Source organism: Cebus imitator, unplaced genomic scaffold (genome assembly GCF_001604975.1).
Source record: "Cebus imitator isolate Cc_AM_T3 unplaced genomic scaffold, Cebus_imitator-1.0 Scaffold253, whole genome shotgun sequence".
NCBI lineage: Eukaryota > Metazoa > Chordata > Mammalia > Primates > Cebidae > Cebus > Cebus imitator.
Window position 1 is genome coordinate 1,576,704 of NW_016107568.1, and position 11,602 is coordinate 1,588,305.

The 11,602-nt window shown below is 39.8% G+C and overlaps 1 long non-coding RNA gene across 1 annotated transcript in view; it reads left to right on the forward strand.

Annotated features, from left to right (window-relative positions):
• The window catches only part of LOC119467011, an 18,469-nt gene extending 9,355 nt beyond the window's left edge, over nt 1-9,114 (forward strand). The window contains exon 3 of the long non-coding RNA XR_005195526.1: nt 6,968-9,114. This is a non-coding gene — a long non-coding RNA (uncharacterized LOC119467011). The remainder of the gene's footprint in view (nt 1-6,967) is intronic.
• Nucleotides 9,115-11,602: the final 2,488 nt, after the last annotated feature.

Consider the following 11,602-nt stretch of genomic DNA (forward strand, 5'->3'; position numbering starts at 1 on the left):
CTCCCTCCCTTCCTCCCTCCCTCCTTCTCTCTCTCTCTCTCTCTCTCTCTCTCTCTCTCTCTCTCTCATAGAGTCTTGCTCTGTCACCCAGGCTGGGTTGAAGTGGCATAATCTTGGCTCACTGAAACCTCCATCCCCTACATTCAAGCGATTCTCATGCCTGAGCTTTCTGAGTATCTGGGACTACAGGCATGCACCACCATGCCCAGCTAGGCTAACTTTAAAAAAATTTTTTATTTTTAGTAGCTACAGGGTTTGGCCATATTGCCCAGGCTGATCTTAAACTCCTGAGCTCTGGCATTCTGCTCGCCTCGACCTCCCAAAGTGCTAGGATTGCAAGCATGAGTCACAGTGCTTGGCCAATTTCTTAATTCTTAGACTAAATCTACAGGGGACACACTTGTTCCAACATTAGCTACAGTTAAGTAACTGTCAGTAAGTAGTTTTTTGTTTGTTTGTTTGTTTGTTTGTTTTCTTGTGTTTTCGCTTGCTTGTTTGTTAGTGGTTATTTGGGAAAACCCCTTCTTGAAATTATTTTACATGCAAGGTCAAATATAAAGGTAACAGCATAGATTAATTTTCTTCCACACCTATATACACCTTTTTATTCCTGCCTGTGGCTGTAAATAGTTGTACAGTTAAAAGCAGAATGGATTTAATGGAGTATCACTTGTATTTATAATTCGTGTATTTGTAATTCTGCTATGGAAATGAATTCTGTTATACTCAAAGGTTACACTATTATTTGACTTCTTGAAAAGTATGTAAAAATAATGCTCTTGTGGCTTTTCACAGATTTATGGTCTATAAACATTAAATTTAATCAATAATTCATATCATTTATGATAATTTTATTATGGAAAACAATAAAACACATAGACATAATTATTTTGTAACAGTTGGTGTGTTTGGAGTGTTTACTATCACCCTTGAATATGATATTCCAGCTAGAAAATATTAATTTGATAACGTATCTTTAAGAAATTATATAAAATTCATAAAAGTATATAACCTTGTGCACATTTTTAAAACAAGGCTTTGTTGTAGAAAAAACATTATGATATTCATGAAGATGTTTTGTTTTCTATTATTATTTGAGTTTATTTTAAAAGCCATTACTGCTATCTCTCTCTCTTGCCCTCTTTTTCTCTCTATGTATATATATATATGTATACCTATACATATATAACCAAAAATTCCAGGTTCATCATATTCTACACAAATTTCCTTTTTTTTGTTGCCATAACTTATTCTTAATCATTGAAAGCCACTGAAAATCAATACCTGTGTGCTAAATCAAGATGTGTGATCAAGTTAAAAGTGCCATTGTTATTATATATAAAACTTTCTAATGATTACTTTTGTAGTAACATTTTTTAAAATTGCATTTTAGGTTTTGGGGTACATGTGAAGAACACATGAGATTGTTTCATAGGTTCACACATGGCAGTGTGGTTTGCTGCCTTCCTCCCCGTCACCTATATCTGGCATTTCTCCCTATGTTATCCCTCCCCAACTCCCCAGCCCCCACTGTCCCTCCCCTGTTTCCCCCCCACAACAGACCCTGGTGTGTGATGCTCCCTCCCTGTGTCTATGTATTCTCATTGTTCAACAACCACCTATGAGTGAGAACATGTGGTGTTTGATTTTCCGTTCTTGCGTCAGTTTGCTGAGAATGATGGTTTCCAGGTTCATCCATGTCCTTACAAAGGACACAAACTCATCATTTTTTATGGCTGCATACTATTCCATGGTGTATATGTGCCACATTTTCCCTGTCCAGTCTATCATCGTTGGGCATTTGAGTTGGTTCCAAGTCTTTGCTATTGTAAACAGTGCCACAGTGAACATTCGTGTGCATGTGTCTTTATAACAGAATGATTTATAATCCTTTGGATATATACCACCCAGTAATGGGATTGCTGGGTCAAATGGAATTTCTATTTCTAGGTCCTTTAGGAATCGCCACAATGTCTTCCACAGTGGCTGAACTAATTTACACTCCCACCAACACTGTAAAAGTGTTCCTATTTCTCCATATCCTCTCCAGTATCTGTTGTCTCCAGATTTTTTAATGAACACTGGTGTTCATTCATTTTTAATTCTAACTGGTGTGAGATGGTATCTCAATGTAGTTTTGATTTGCATTTCTCTGATGACCAGTGATGATGAGCATTTTTTCATGTTTGTTGGCCTCATATATGTCTTTTGTAAAGTGTCTGTTCATATCCTTCACCCACTTTTGAATGGGCTTGTTTTTTCTTGTAAATTTGTTTTAGTTCTTCATAGATTCTGGATATTAGCCCTTTATCAGAGGGGTAGATTGCAAAAATGTTTTCCCATTCTGTTGGTTGCTGATTCACTCTAATGACTGTTTCTTTTGCTGCGCAGAAGCTGTGGAGTTTGATTAGGTCCCATTTGTCTATTTTGGCTTTTGTTGTCAATGCTTTTGGTGTTTTAGTCATGAAGTCCTTGCCTACACCTATGTCCTGAATGGTTTTGCCTAGATTTTCTTCTAGGGTTTTTATGGTGTTAGGTTTTATGTTTAAGTATTTAATCTATCAGGAGTTAATTTCAGTGTAAGGTGTCAGGAAGTGGTCCAGTTTCTTCTTTCTGCACATAGCCAGTTTTCCCAACACCATTTATTAAACAGGGAATCCCTTCCCCATTGCTTGTTTTTGTGAGGTTTGTCAAAGATCAGATGGTTGTAGACGTGTTGAGTTGCCTCTGAGGCCTCTGTTCTGTTCCATTGGTCTATGTCTCTGTTTTTGTACCGGTATCATGCTGTTTTGATTATTGTAGCCTTGTAGTATAGTTTGAAGTCAGGTAGTGTGATGTCTCCAGCTTTGTTCTTTTTTCTTGGAATTGACTTGGCTACGCAGGCTCTCCTTGGGTTCCATATGAAGTTTAAGGTGGTTTTTTCCAGTTCTGTGAAGAAGGCCATTGGTAGCTTGATGGGGATAGTGTGGAATCTGTAAATCACTTTGGGCATTATGGCCATTTTCACGATACTGATGCTTCCTAACTATGAGCATGGAATGTTTCTCCATCTGTTTGTCTCCTCTCTTATTTCGTTGAGCAGTGGTTTGTAGTTCTCCTTGAAGAGGTCCTTTGCATCATTTGTTAGTTGTATTCCTAGGTATTTTATTCTCTTTATAGCAATTGTGAATGGCAGTTCATTCTTGATTTAGCTCTCTTTAAGTCTGCTATTGGTGTATAGAAATGCTTGTGATTTTTGCGCATTGATTTTGTATCCTGAGACTTTGTTGAAGTTGCTTATCAGTTTCAGGAGGTTTTGGGCTGAGACGATGGGGTCTTCTAGATATACAATCATGTCATCGGCAAATAGAGACAATTTGACTTCCTTCTTTCCTAATTGTATATGCTTTATTTCTTTTTCTTGCCTGATTGCTCTGACTAGAACTTCCAATACTATATTGAATAGGAGTAGTGAGAGAGAGCATCCTTGCCTAGTGCCAGATTTCAAAGGGAATGCTTCCAGTTTTTGCCCATTCAGTATCATATTGGTTGTGGGTTTGTTGTAAATAAGCTTTTATTATTTTGAGATACATTCCGTCAATACCTAGTTTATTGAGAGTTTTTAGCATAAAGCGCTGTTGAATTTTGACAAAGGTCTTCTCTGCATCTATTGAGATAATCACGTGGTTTTTGTCTTTGGTTCTGTTTATGTGGTGAATTATGTTTATAGACTTGTGTATGTTGAACCAGCCTTGCATCCCTGGATGAAGCCTACTTGATCATGGTGGATAAGCCTTTTGATGTGCTGTTGCAATCAGTTTACCAGTATTCTATTGAAGATTTTTGCCTCTATGTTTATGATTGATATTGGCCTGAAGTTTTCTTTTCTTGTGGAGTCTCTGCTGGATTTTGGTATCAGGATGATGTTGGTCTCATAAAATGATTCTGGAAGGATTCCCTCTTTTTGGATTGTTTGGAATAGTTTCAGAAGGAATGGTACCAGCTTCTCTTTGTATGTCTGGTAGATTTTGACTGTGAACCCATCTGGACATGGGCTTGTTTTGGTTGGAAAGCTATTAATTGCTGCCTCAACTTCTGCTCTTGTCATTGGTCTATTCAGGGTTTCAACTTCTTCCTGGTTTAGGCTTGGGAGCATGCAAGTGTCCAGGAATGTATCCATTTCTTCCAGGTTTACTAGTTATGTTCAGAGAGTTGTTTGTAATAATCTCTGATGATGGTTTGTATTTCTGTGGAATCTGTGGTGATATCCCCTTTATCGTTTTTTATTGCATCTATTTGATTATTCTCTCTTTTCTTTTTTATTAATCTGGCTAGTGGTCTGTCTATTTTGTTGATCTTTTTGAAAAACCAACTATTGGATTTATTGATTTTTTGAAGGGTTTTTTGTGTCTCTATCTCCTTCAGTTCTGCTCTGATCTTAGTTATTTCTTGTCTTCTGCTAGGCCTTGAGGTTTTTTGATCTTGCTTCTCTACCTCTTTCAATTTTGATGATAGGGTGTTGATTTTAGATCTTTCCTTGCTTCTCATGTGGGCATTTATTGCTATATATTTTCCTCTAGACACCGCTTTAAATGTGTCCCAGAGATTCTAGTATGTTGTGTCTTCGTTCTCATTGATTTCGAAGAACATCTTTATTTCTGCCTTCATTTCATTGTTTATCCAGTCAACATTCAAGAGCCTGTTGTTAAGCTTCCATGAAGCTGTGTGGTTCTGAGTTGGTTTCTGAATTCTGAGTTCTAACTTGATTGCACTGTGGTCTGAGAGACTGTTTGTTTTGATTTCCGTTCTTTTGCATTTGCTGAGGAGTGATTTACTTCCAATTATGTGGTCAAGTTAGAGTATGTGTGATGTGATACTGAGAACAATGTATGTTCTGTGGATTTGGGGTGGAGAGTTCTGTAGATGTCTATTAGGTTTGCTTGGTCCAGATCTGAGTTCAAGTCGTGGATATTCTTGTTAATTTTCTGTCTCACTGATCTGTCTAATATTGACAGTGGAGTGTAAAAATCTCCCAGTATTATTGTGTGGGAGTCTAAGTCTTCTTGTAGGCCATTAAGAACTTGCTTTATGTATCTTGGTGCTCCTGTATTGTGTGTGCATATATTTAGGATCGTTAGCTCTTCTTGTTGCATTGATCCTTTTACCATTATGTAATGTCCTTTTTTGTCTCTTTTGATCTTTGTTGCTTTAAAGTCTATTTTATCAGAGACTAGAATTGCAACTTCTATCTTTTTTTTGCACTCCATTTGTTTGGTAAATCTTCCTCCATTCCTTTATTTTGAGCCTCTGTGTATCCTTGCGTGTGAGATGGGTTTCCTGGATACAGCACACCGATGGGTTTTGACTTTTTATCCAATTTGCCAGTCTGTGTCTTTTGATTGGGGCATTTAGCCCATTTACATTTAGCATTAAAATTGTTATGTGTGAATTTGATCCTGCCATTTTGATGCTAGCTAGCTGTTTTGCCCGTTAGTTGATGCAGTTTCTTCATTGTATCAATGCTCTTTACCATTTGGTATGTTTTTGGAGTGGCTGGTACTGGTTGTTTCTTTCTATGTTTAGTGCTTCTTTCAGGAGCCCTTGTAAAGCAGGCCTGGTGGTGATGAAATCTCTGAGTAATTGCTTGTTCGTAAAGGATTTTATTTCTCCTTCACTTATGAAGCTTAGTTTGGCTGGATGTAGCAACTTTTAAAAGGAGTGGTGGTGGCGTGGGATCCCTTGGCAAAGTCCAACTTGGCTGCTTCGCTGCTTTCATTGGCCTGGCTAACACTTATGTCTGCTCAGGGAAGGACTAGGAGTGTGTAGAGGGAAATGACATCTGCTGCTGTACTGCTTTGAGTTCCTCCCTGATCTTGGCATTTACATGTGTCTGTTTCATTTAATACTCTTAATAACCTTGTGGGGAAGGGGAGATTATCTTAGCCATTTCACAAAAAGCTTTAGCAAATAATTGTGCAGAAACATCCTCGTCAGGATTTGTAATCCCATTTGAAACTAGAAGCCAAACTCATTCTATTGAATGATAGCTGCCTCTCATATCTAACTGCAAAAAGGCATAGTGCCTTACTTCTTCCTGCTTTACTCTTTTTTCATCCATCCAATCATCTATTCAAGGTGTAAATTTCTGGTGGCAATTTACAAGATCTGGTTCCAGATTCTATGAAGGGTAGAATGTTAAGAGTTCTGCCCTCAAATGGTGAAGACGGAAAAGGTACACAAATAATACCATTTCCAAAATAGTATCATTCATTTAAAAGACATGTTAATTCCTACTTGTGCCAGGTATTATGCTGGATATTGGGGAACAGAAGTGAATGAATATGATTCTCACATTCGTGGACCCACAGCAGTTTAATGCAATATTGTATCTAAGCCTAGTGCTTTTCAAGGTCACATCTCATAGCCTATTCAATATATTAAAATGCACACATATTCTACATTAAATATACATGTTTGCTTTGTAATCTTGTTTGAAGTACTTGGATAATTGGAAGAACTAGTCACCAAGTGTGGAAGATTGTTCTCATATCTTTCCCCTTCCTTTTACACACACCTGTTGCCAGGTGCCTTTGCAGTTTCTCCCTATCTCATCAGTGTTGGGCTTTGGGTGGTAAAATGTAGACAGAACACTGTGCTGAGCGTGACCCTGAAAGCCATTACATCTTTCTGTTTGCCTCTGTCCTGGTTCCGTCATTGCGTATAAAGAACATGCCCCTGCTAATACTGTCTCATAGAGGGCATGAGGCTAAATGAAGTAGCCTATGGGATGGTCGTGGAGATGTACCTGGCATAAACGCTCCGGAAATGGTATGGCGCCTTTGCCTTTGTTACTTCTCTTACTATTACCATGTAACTCTGTTTTGATATATACTGTCTAGATGGTTGTGCATGATTTTTAAGGTTTGGATAAATATTACCAAATGACTCGACCACTAGCAGGAAAAGGTGATGTTCATTTCCACTTCAGGTCAAAAATGTTGTAAGATCAGGATTCCTAAGGACCAGATCATAGACTCCAGCTCAGTCCAAGACCCGGAAGGCAAAGAACCTCTACGAGGGTAATATCCTCATAAGGAGCCTCCGTTTAGACTCTTAAGGGGATGTCCGCTTTACAAAACCTCCAGAGGCTGCTAGCCTTCCTTCTTCCAGAAAAGGAAATAACCACGCGCCTGTCCTAGCTGTAGCCTGAGGTTCAAGCACCCGGGCCACAGGGACTAGTTGGGGCACACAGTCTGCTGTGGACTCCGTCTTCTTCCTACCGCAGGACGCAGAAACTCGCCCCTCTCTCCTCCAAGCCTCACCATCCTAATGACTCTCCAAGACCTTCTTGACTCTGCAAGAACCCAAATGACTTTCCAAGATCCTCTGCTTTTATTAATTTAGCTGCCAAGTATTTCTGGCCCTGTAAAGGAAACAGCAGGTCAGGTCCTTAAATATATTTATTTACCGTGTGTGTGTGTGTGTGAAACAAATCTTTTTCTTGTAAACCAATATATTATATAGTAGGGAGTTTAATTCCTTACTTTCATTTTTCTCCCTAAACTTTTTATAGTCAACAAGAGCAAAAGCACACTGCAATGCCCAAACAAATTGCAGGCATTTTCTGCTCCCTGAAGCCTGGGAATTAATTCATATACTCAGCCCCTTTTCCTTTGGCAGGCCATTGAAGAAGTAGTTGAACCACATGATTGGATTGACCAGAATAAAAACAAAACAACAACAACAACAACAACAACAACAACTACAGAAACCACTGAGATCTGTTCAAAAAGGCTGACTCCTCATATCATCACACCAGCAAGGAATGGACCAGCCTCTGATTTTCCCTTCTTGGCTGACTTTACAAGGTTGGAGGCAGCTCATGAGAATCATGCAACAAAGACAGAAAGAAAGTGCTGGAGAAGCCGCACCTGCAGGGCCTTACCTTTAGCTGGTTTGTATGGTCCCACTCCATGTAGCTGTTGGAAAACCAGTATCTCTAATGTGCTTTATGGGATAGCTGTTACCTTCCACTAATTTATGTCTATGACCTATAAACCTAAAGTATCCTTTTATAAATTTTATTCAGTCTTTATGGAGGAAATTTTTAGTGCATGCCAGGTATAGTGTCAAGCACTGGGATTCCTAAGATGAATGTAACATTGTCCTCATCATCCATTAAGTCACAATCTAGTAGAGGAATAGAAGTTAAAAAAAAAAAGAATTATAACCATAATACAGAAGTGAACAGGCTTCAGTGGTAGCACAGAGAGGGTTTCAGGGCTACTGTCACAGAGGTGATAACATTTAAGATACAGATTCCAAATTCAGATGTGTTTGTTTTGCAAAATTCTAGGGTCTATGTGCTCAGGTCCTGAAAATTCCAGTGACAAATTTTACCTAAAATTTAGGTGGCAAATGAATCTTACTATAACCACTTCGAACCATTGTGTGGCTGGTCCATCTTATGGGACCCATCTTCAGTTCAGAGGGATGGAGGCAGAGGGAATACAGCAGGTAAGCTCAATCAGTGATATGACAGGGCTTTCCGAATTGGGGCCAAGAAGGGCTTGCTTTATTTTCACGCTATTTAAAAATAAGTTTTTGCAACTGATTTACCCTATTAAATACTTCCATGCATAACTCAGTGGAGATTTATTTGCAATAGTAGGATCAGGTAATTTGAAAACGTTAATATGTGTGGTTGTAGCAGGAGGAGGACTGGGTTCCAGCATTTAATAAGAGAATCCATGGCTTTATGAAAATGTCTAAAGATATAATTTTCATTAAAGTTATACTTCGCCTTTAGTTGTACAGCTCTTTCTTTCAGTTTCAATAAAATCTAAAACAGGAAATGTCAATATACATGCTCAGGTAAGGAAAGAATGTGTCTATGCAGAGAGTAGGATCCAATCCTCTACTCTACAGGTAGTAATGAAGAAAGAAGGCTCATCACTTCAATGAGCACTGTGAGCCCTTGAATGGGCTTATAGGTACATACTTACAGTTAAAATATGTATCTTGCATTTTAGTATTGGATAAAATACTGTCACATATTTCTCATTAAATCTACAGTTCTACCATCTTTCCTGATTAATTTTGCCAGTAAAAGTTCCTTACCTTTCTATAAAAGTCCAAGATTTACATTCATTTTTTGGTAGCAAATTTTGTCTTGTAGGAAAAATTAGACACTTACGATGACAAAACCTTCTTCGAAAGAGACTTTACCATTAATTTTTGGGGGCAGCTGGGTGGGGGGGTCACTTGTAATCCTAGATTGCATTAACTTAATCAGGATTGAGATGATTTCAAACTGACTTGTATCCCTGTGAAGGCTGGGATATTTCTGGAACATTTTTATTCTTTGAGTACAACAACTTTTTACCCATCCAAAATTCTGTGGTGTTTACTAGGTTCCCTACCACCTGACAGGCTTTAAACTCTAAATTTGTCCTCCCTCAGTTTCGTGATTCTAACTCAAATGTCTGGTCAGCTACTAAGCCATCACTTCCAAATTGTCATGTTCCCCATAAAAACCAAACTGATATGGGTTGGGTCTGGGTCCCCATGCAAATCTCATCTTGAATTTTAATCCCCATAACCCCCAAGTGTCAAGGAAGGAACTTGATGGGAGGTGAGTGGATCATGGGGGAGATGATTGGATCCCCCATGCTGTTCTCGTGACAGTGAGTTCTCATACAATCTGATGGATTTATAAGGGGCTATTCCCATACACTCTTCTCTCTCCTGCCACCCTGTGAATAAGGACATATTTGCTTCCCCTAATTCCATGATTATTAGTTTCCTGAGGCCTCCCAGCCATTTGGAACTTCGAGTAAACTAAACCTCTACCCTTTATAAATTACCAAGTTTGGGTATTTCTTTTTAGCAGTGTGAAAACAGACTAATACAGGAAATTGGTACCAGGAGTTTGGGGCACTGCTACAAAGATACTTGAAAATGTGGAAGCAACTTTGAGACTGGGTAACAGGAAGAGTCTGGAACAGTTTGTAGCGCTCAGAAGAAGACAGGAAGATGTGGGAAAGTGTGGAACTTCCTAGAGACTTGCTGAATGGTTTTGACCAAGATGCTGAGAGTGATAAGGACAATGAAGTTCAGGCTGAGGGGTTCTCAGATGGAGATGAGGAACTTATTTGACACTGGAGCAAAGTTCACTCTTGTTATATTTTAGCAAAGAGACTGGAGACATTTTACCCCTGACCTAGAGATCTTTGGACCTTTGAACTTGTATTAGTTCATTTTCATACTGTTAACGAAGAAGTATCTGAGACTGGGTAACTTATAAAGAAAAAGAGGTTTAATGTACTCATAGTTCCACATGGCTAGGGAGGCCTCACAATCACGGCAGAAGGTGAAGGAGGAGCAAATCATGTCTTACATGGTGGCAAGTAACAAGAGTGTGTGCAGAGGAACTGCCCTTTATGAAACCATCAGATCTCATGCAACTTATTCACTATCATGAGAATAGCACAGGAAAATTCTGCCCCATGATTCAATTACCTCCCACTGGGTCCCTCCCCGGACACACAGGGATTATGGGAGCTACAATTCAAGATGAGATTTGCGTGGGAACACTGCCAAACCATATCATTCCACCTCTGGCCCCTCCCAAATCTCCTGTCCTTCCTATTCAAAACACAATCGTGCCTTTCCAACAGTCTCCCAAAGTCTTACATAACTGTAGCGTTAACTCCAAAGTCCAAGTCCAAAGTGCCATCTAAGACAACGCAAGTCCCTTCCACCTATGAGCCTGTAAAATCAAAAGAAAGTCAGTGACTTCCTAGATACAATGGGGGCACAAGCTTTGGGTAAATACACCCATTCCAAATGGGATAAATTGGCCAAAATGAAGGGGCTACAGGCCCCAAGCAAGTCCAAAATCCAGAGGGGCAGTTAAAAGTTAAAGCTCCAAAATGAGCTTTGACTCCATGTCTCACATTCAGGTTATACTGATGCCAGAGATGGCCTCCCATGATCTTGGGCAGCTGTGCCCCTGTGGGTTTGTAGGGTACAGCTCCCTTCCTGGCTGCTTTCACAGACCGGCATGGAGTGTCTGCCACTTTTCTAGGAGCATGGTGTAAGCTATTGGTAGATTTACCATTCTGGCATCTGAAGGACAGTGGCTGTCTTCTCACTGTTACACTAGGCAGTGTCTCAGGGGGGACTTTCTGTGGGGGCTGCCACCCTGCATTTCCCTTCTGTACTGCCCTAGCAGAGGTTCTCCATGAGGGCTCCATCCCTGCAGCAAACGGCCGTCTGGACATCAAGGAATTCCATACAACCTGTGAAATCTAGGTGGAGGTTCCCAAACCTCAACTCTTCACTTCTGTGCACCAGCAGGCCCAATAGCATGTGTAAGCCACCAAGGCTTTGGGCTTGCACCATCTGAATCAACAGTCTGACCCCTTTTAGCCACAGCTGGGACACAGGGCACCAAGCCCCAAGACTGCACAAAGTGGGAAGGCCTGGGGTTCAGCCCCTGAAACCATTTTTTCCCTCTAGGTCTCTGGGCCTGTGATGGGAGGCTATGCCATGAAGACTTCTGACATGCTCTGGAGACATTTTCTCCATTGTCTTGGTGATTAACATTTGCCTCCTTATT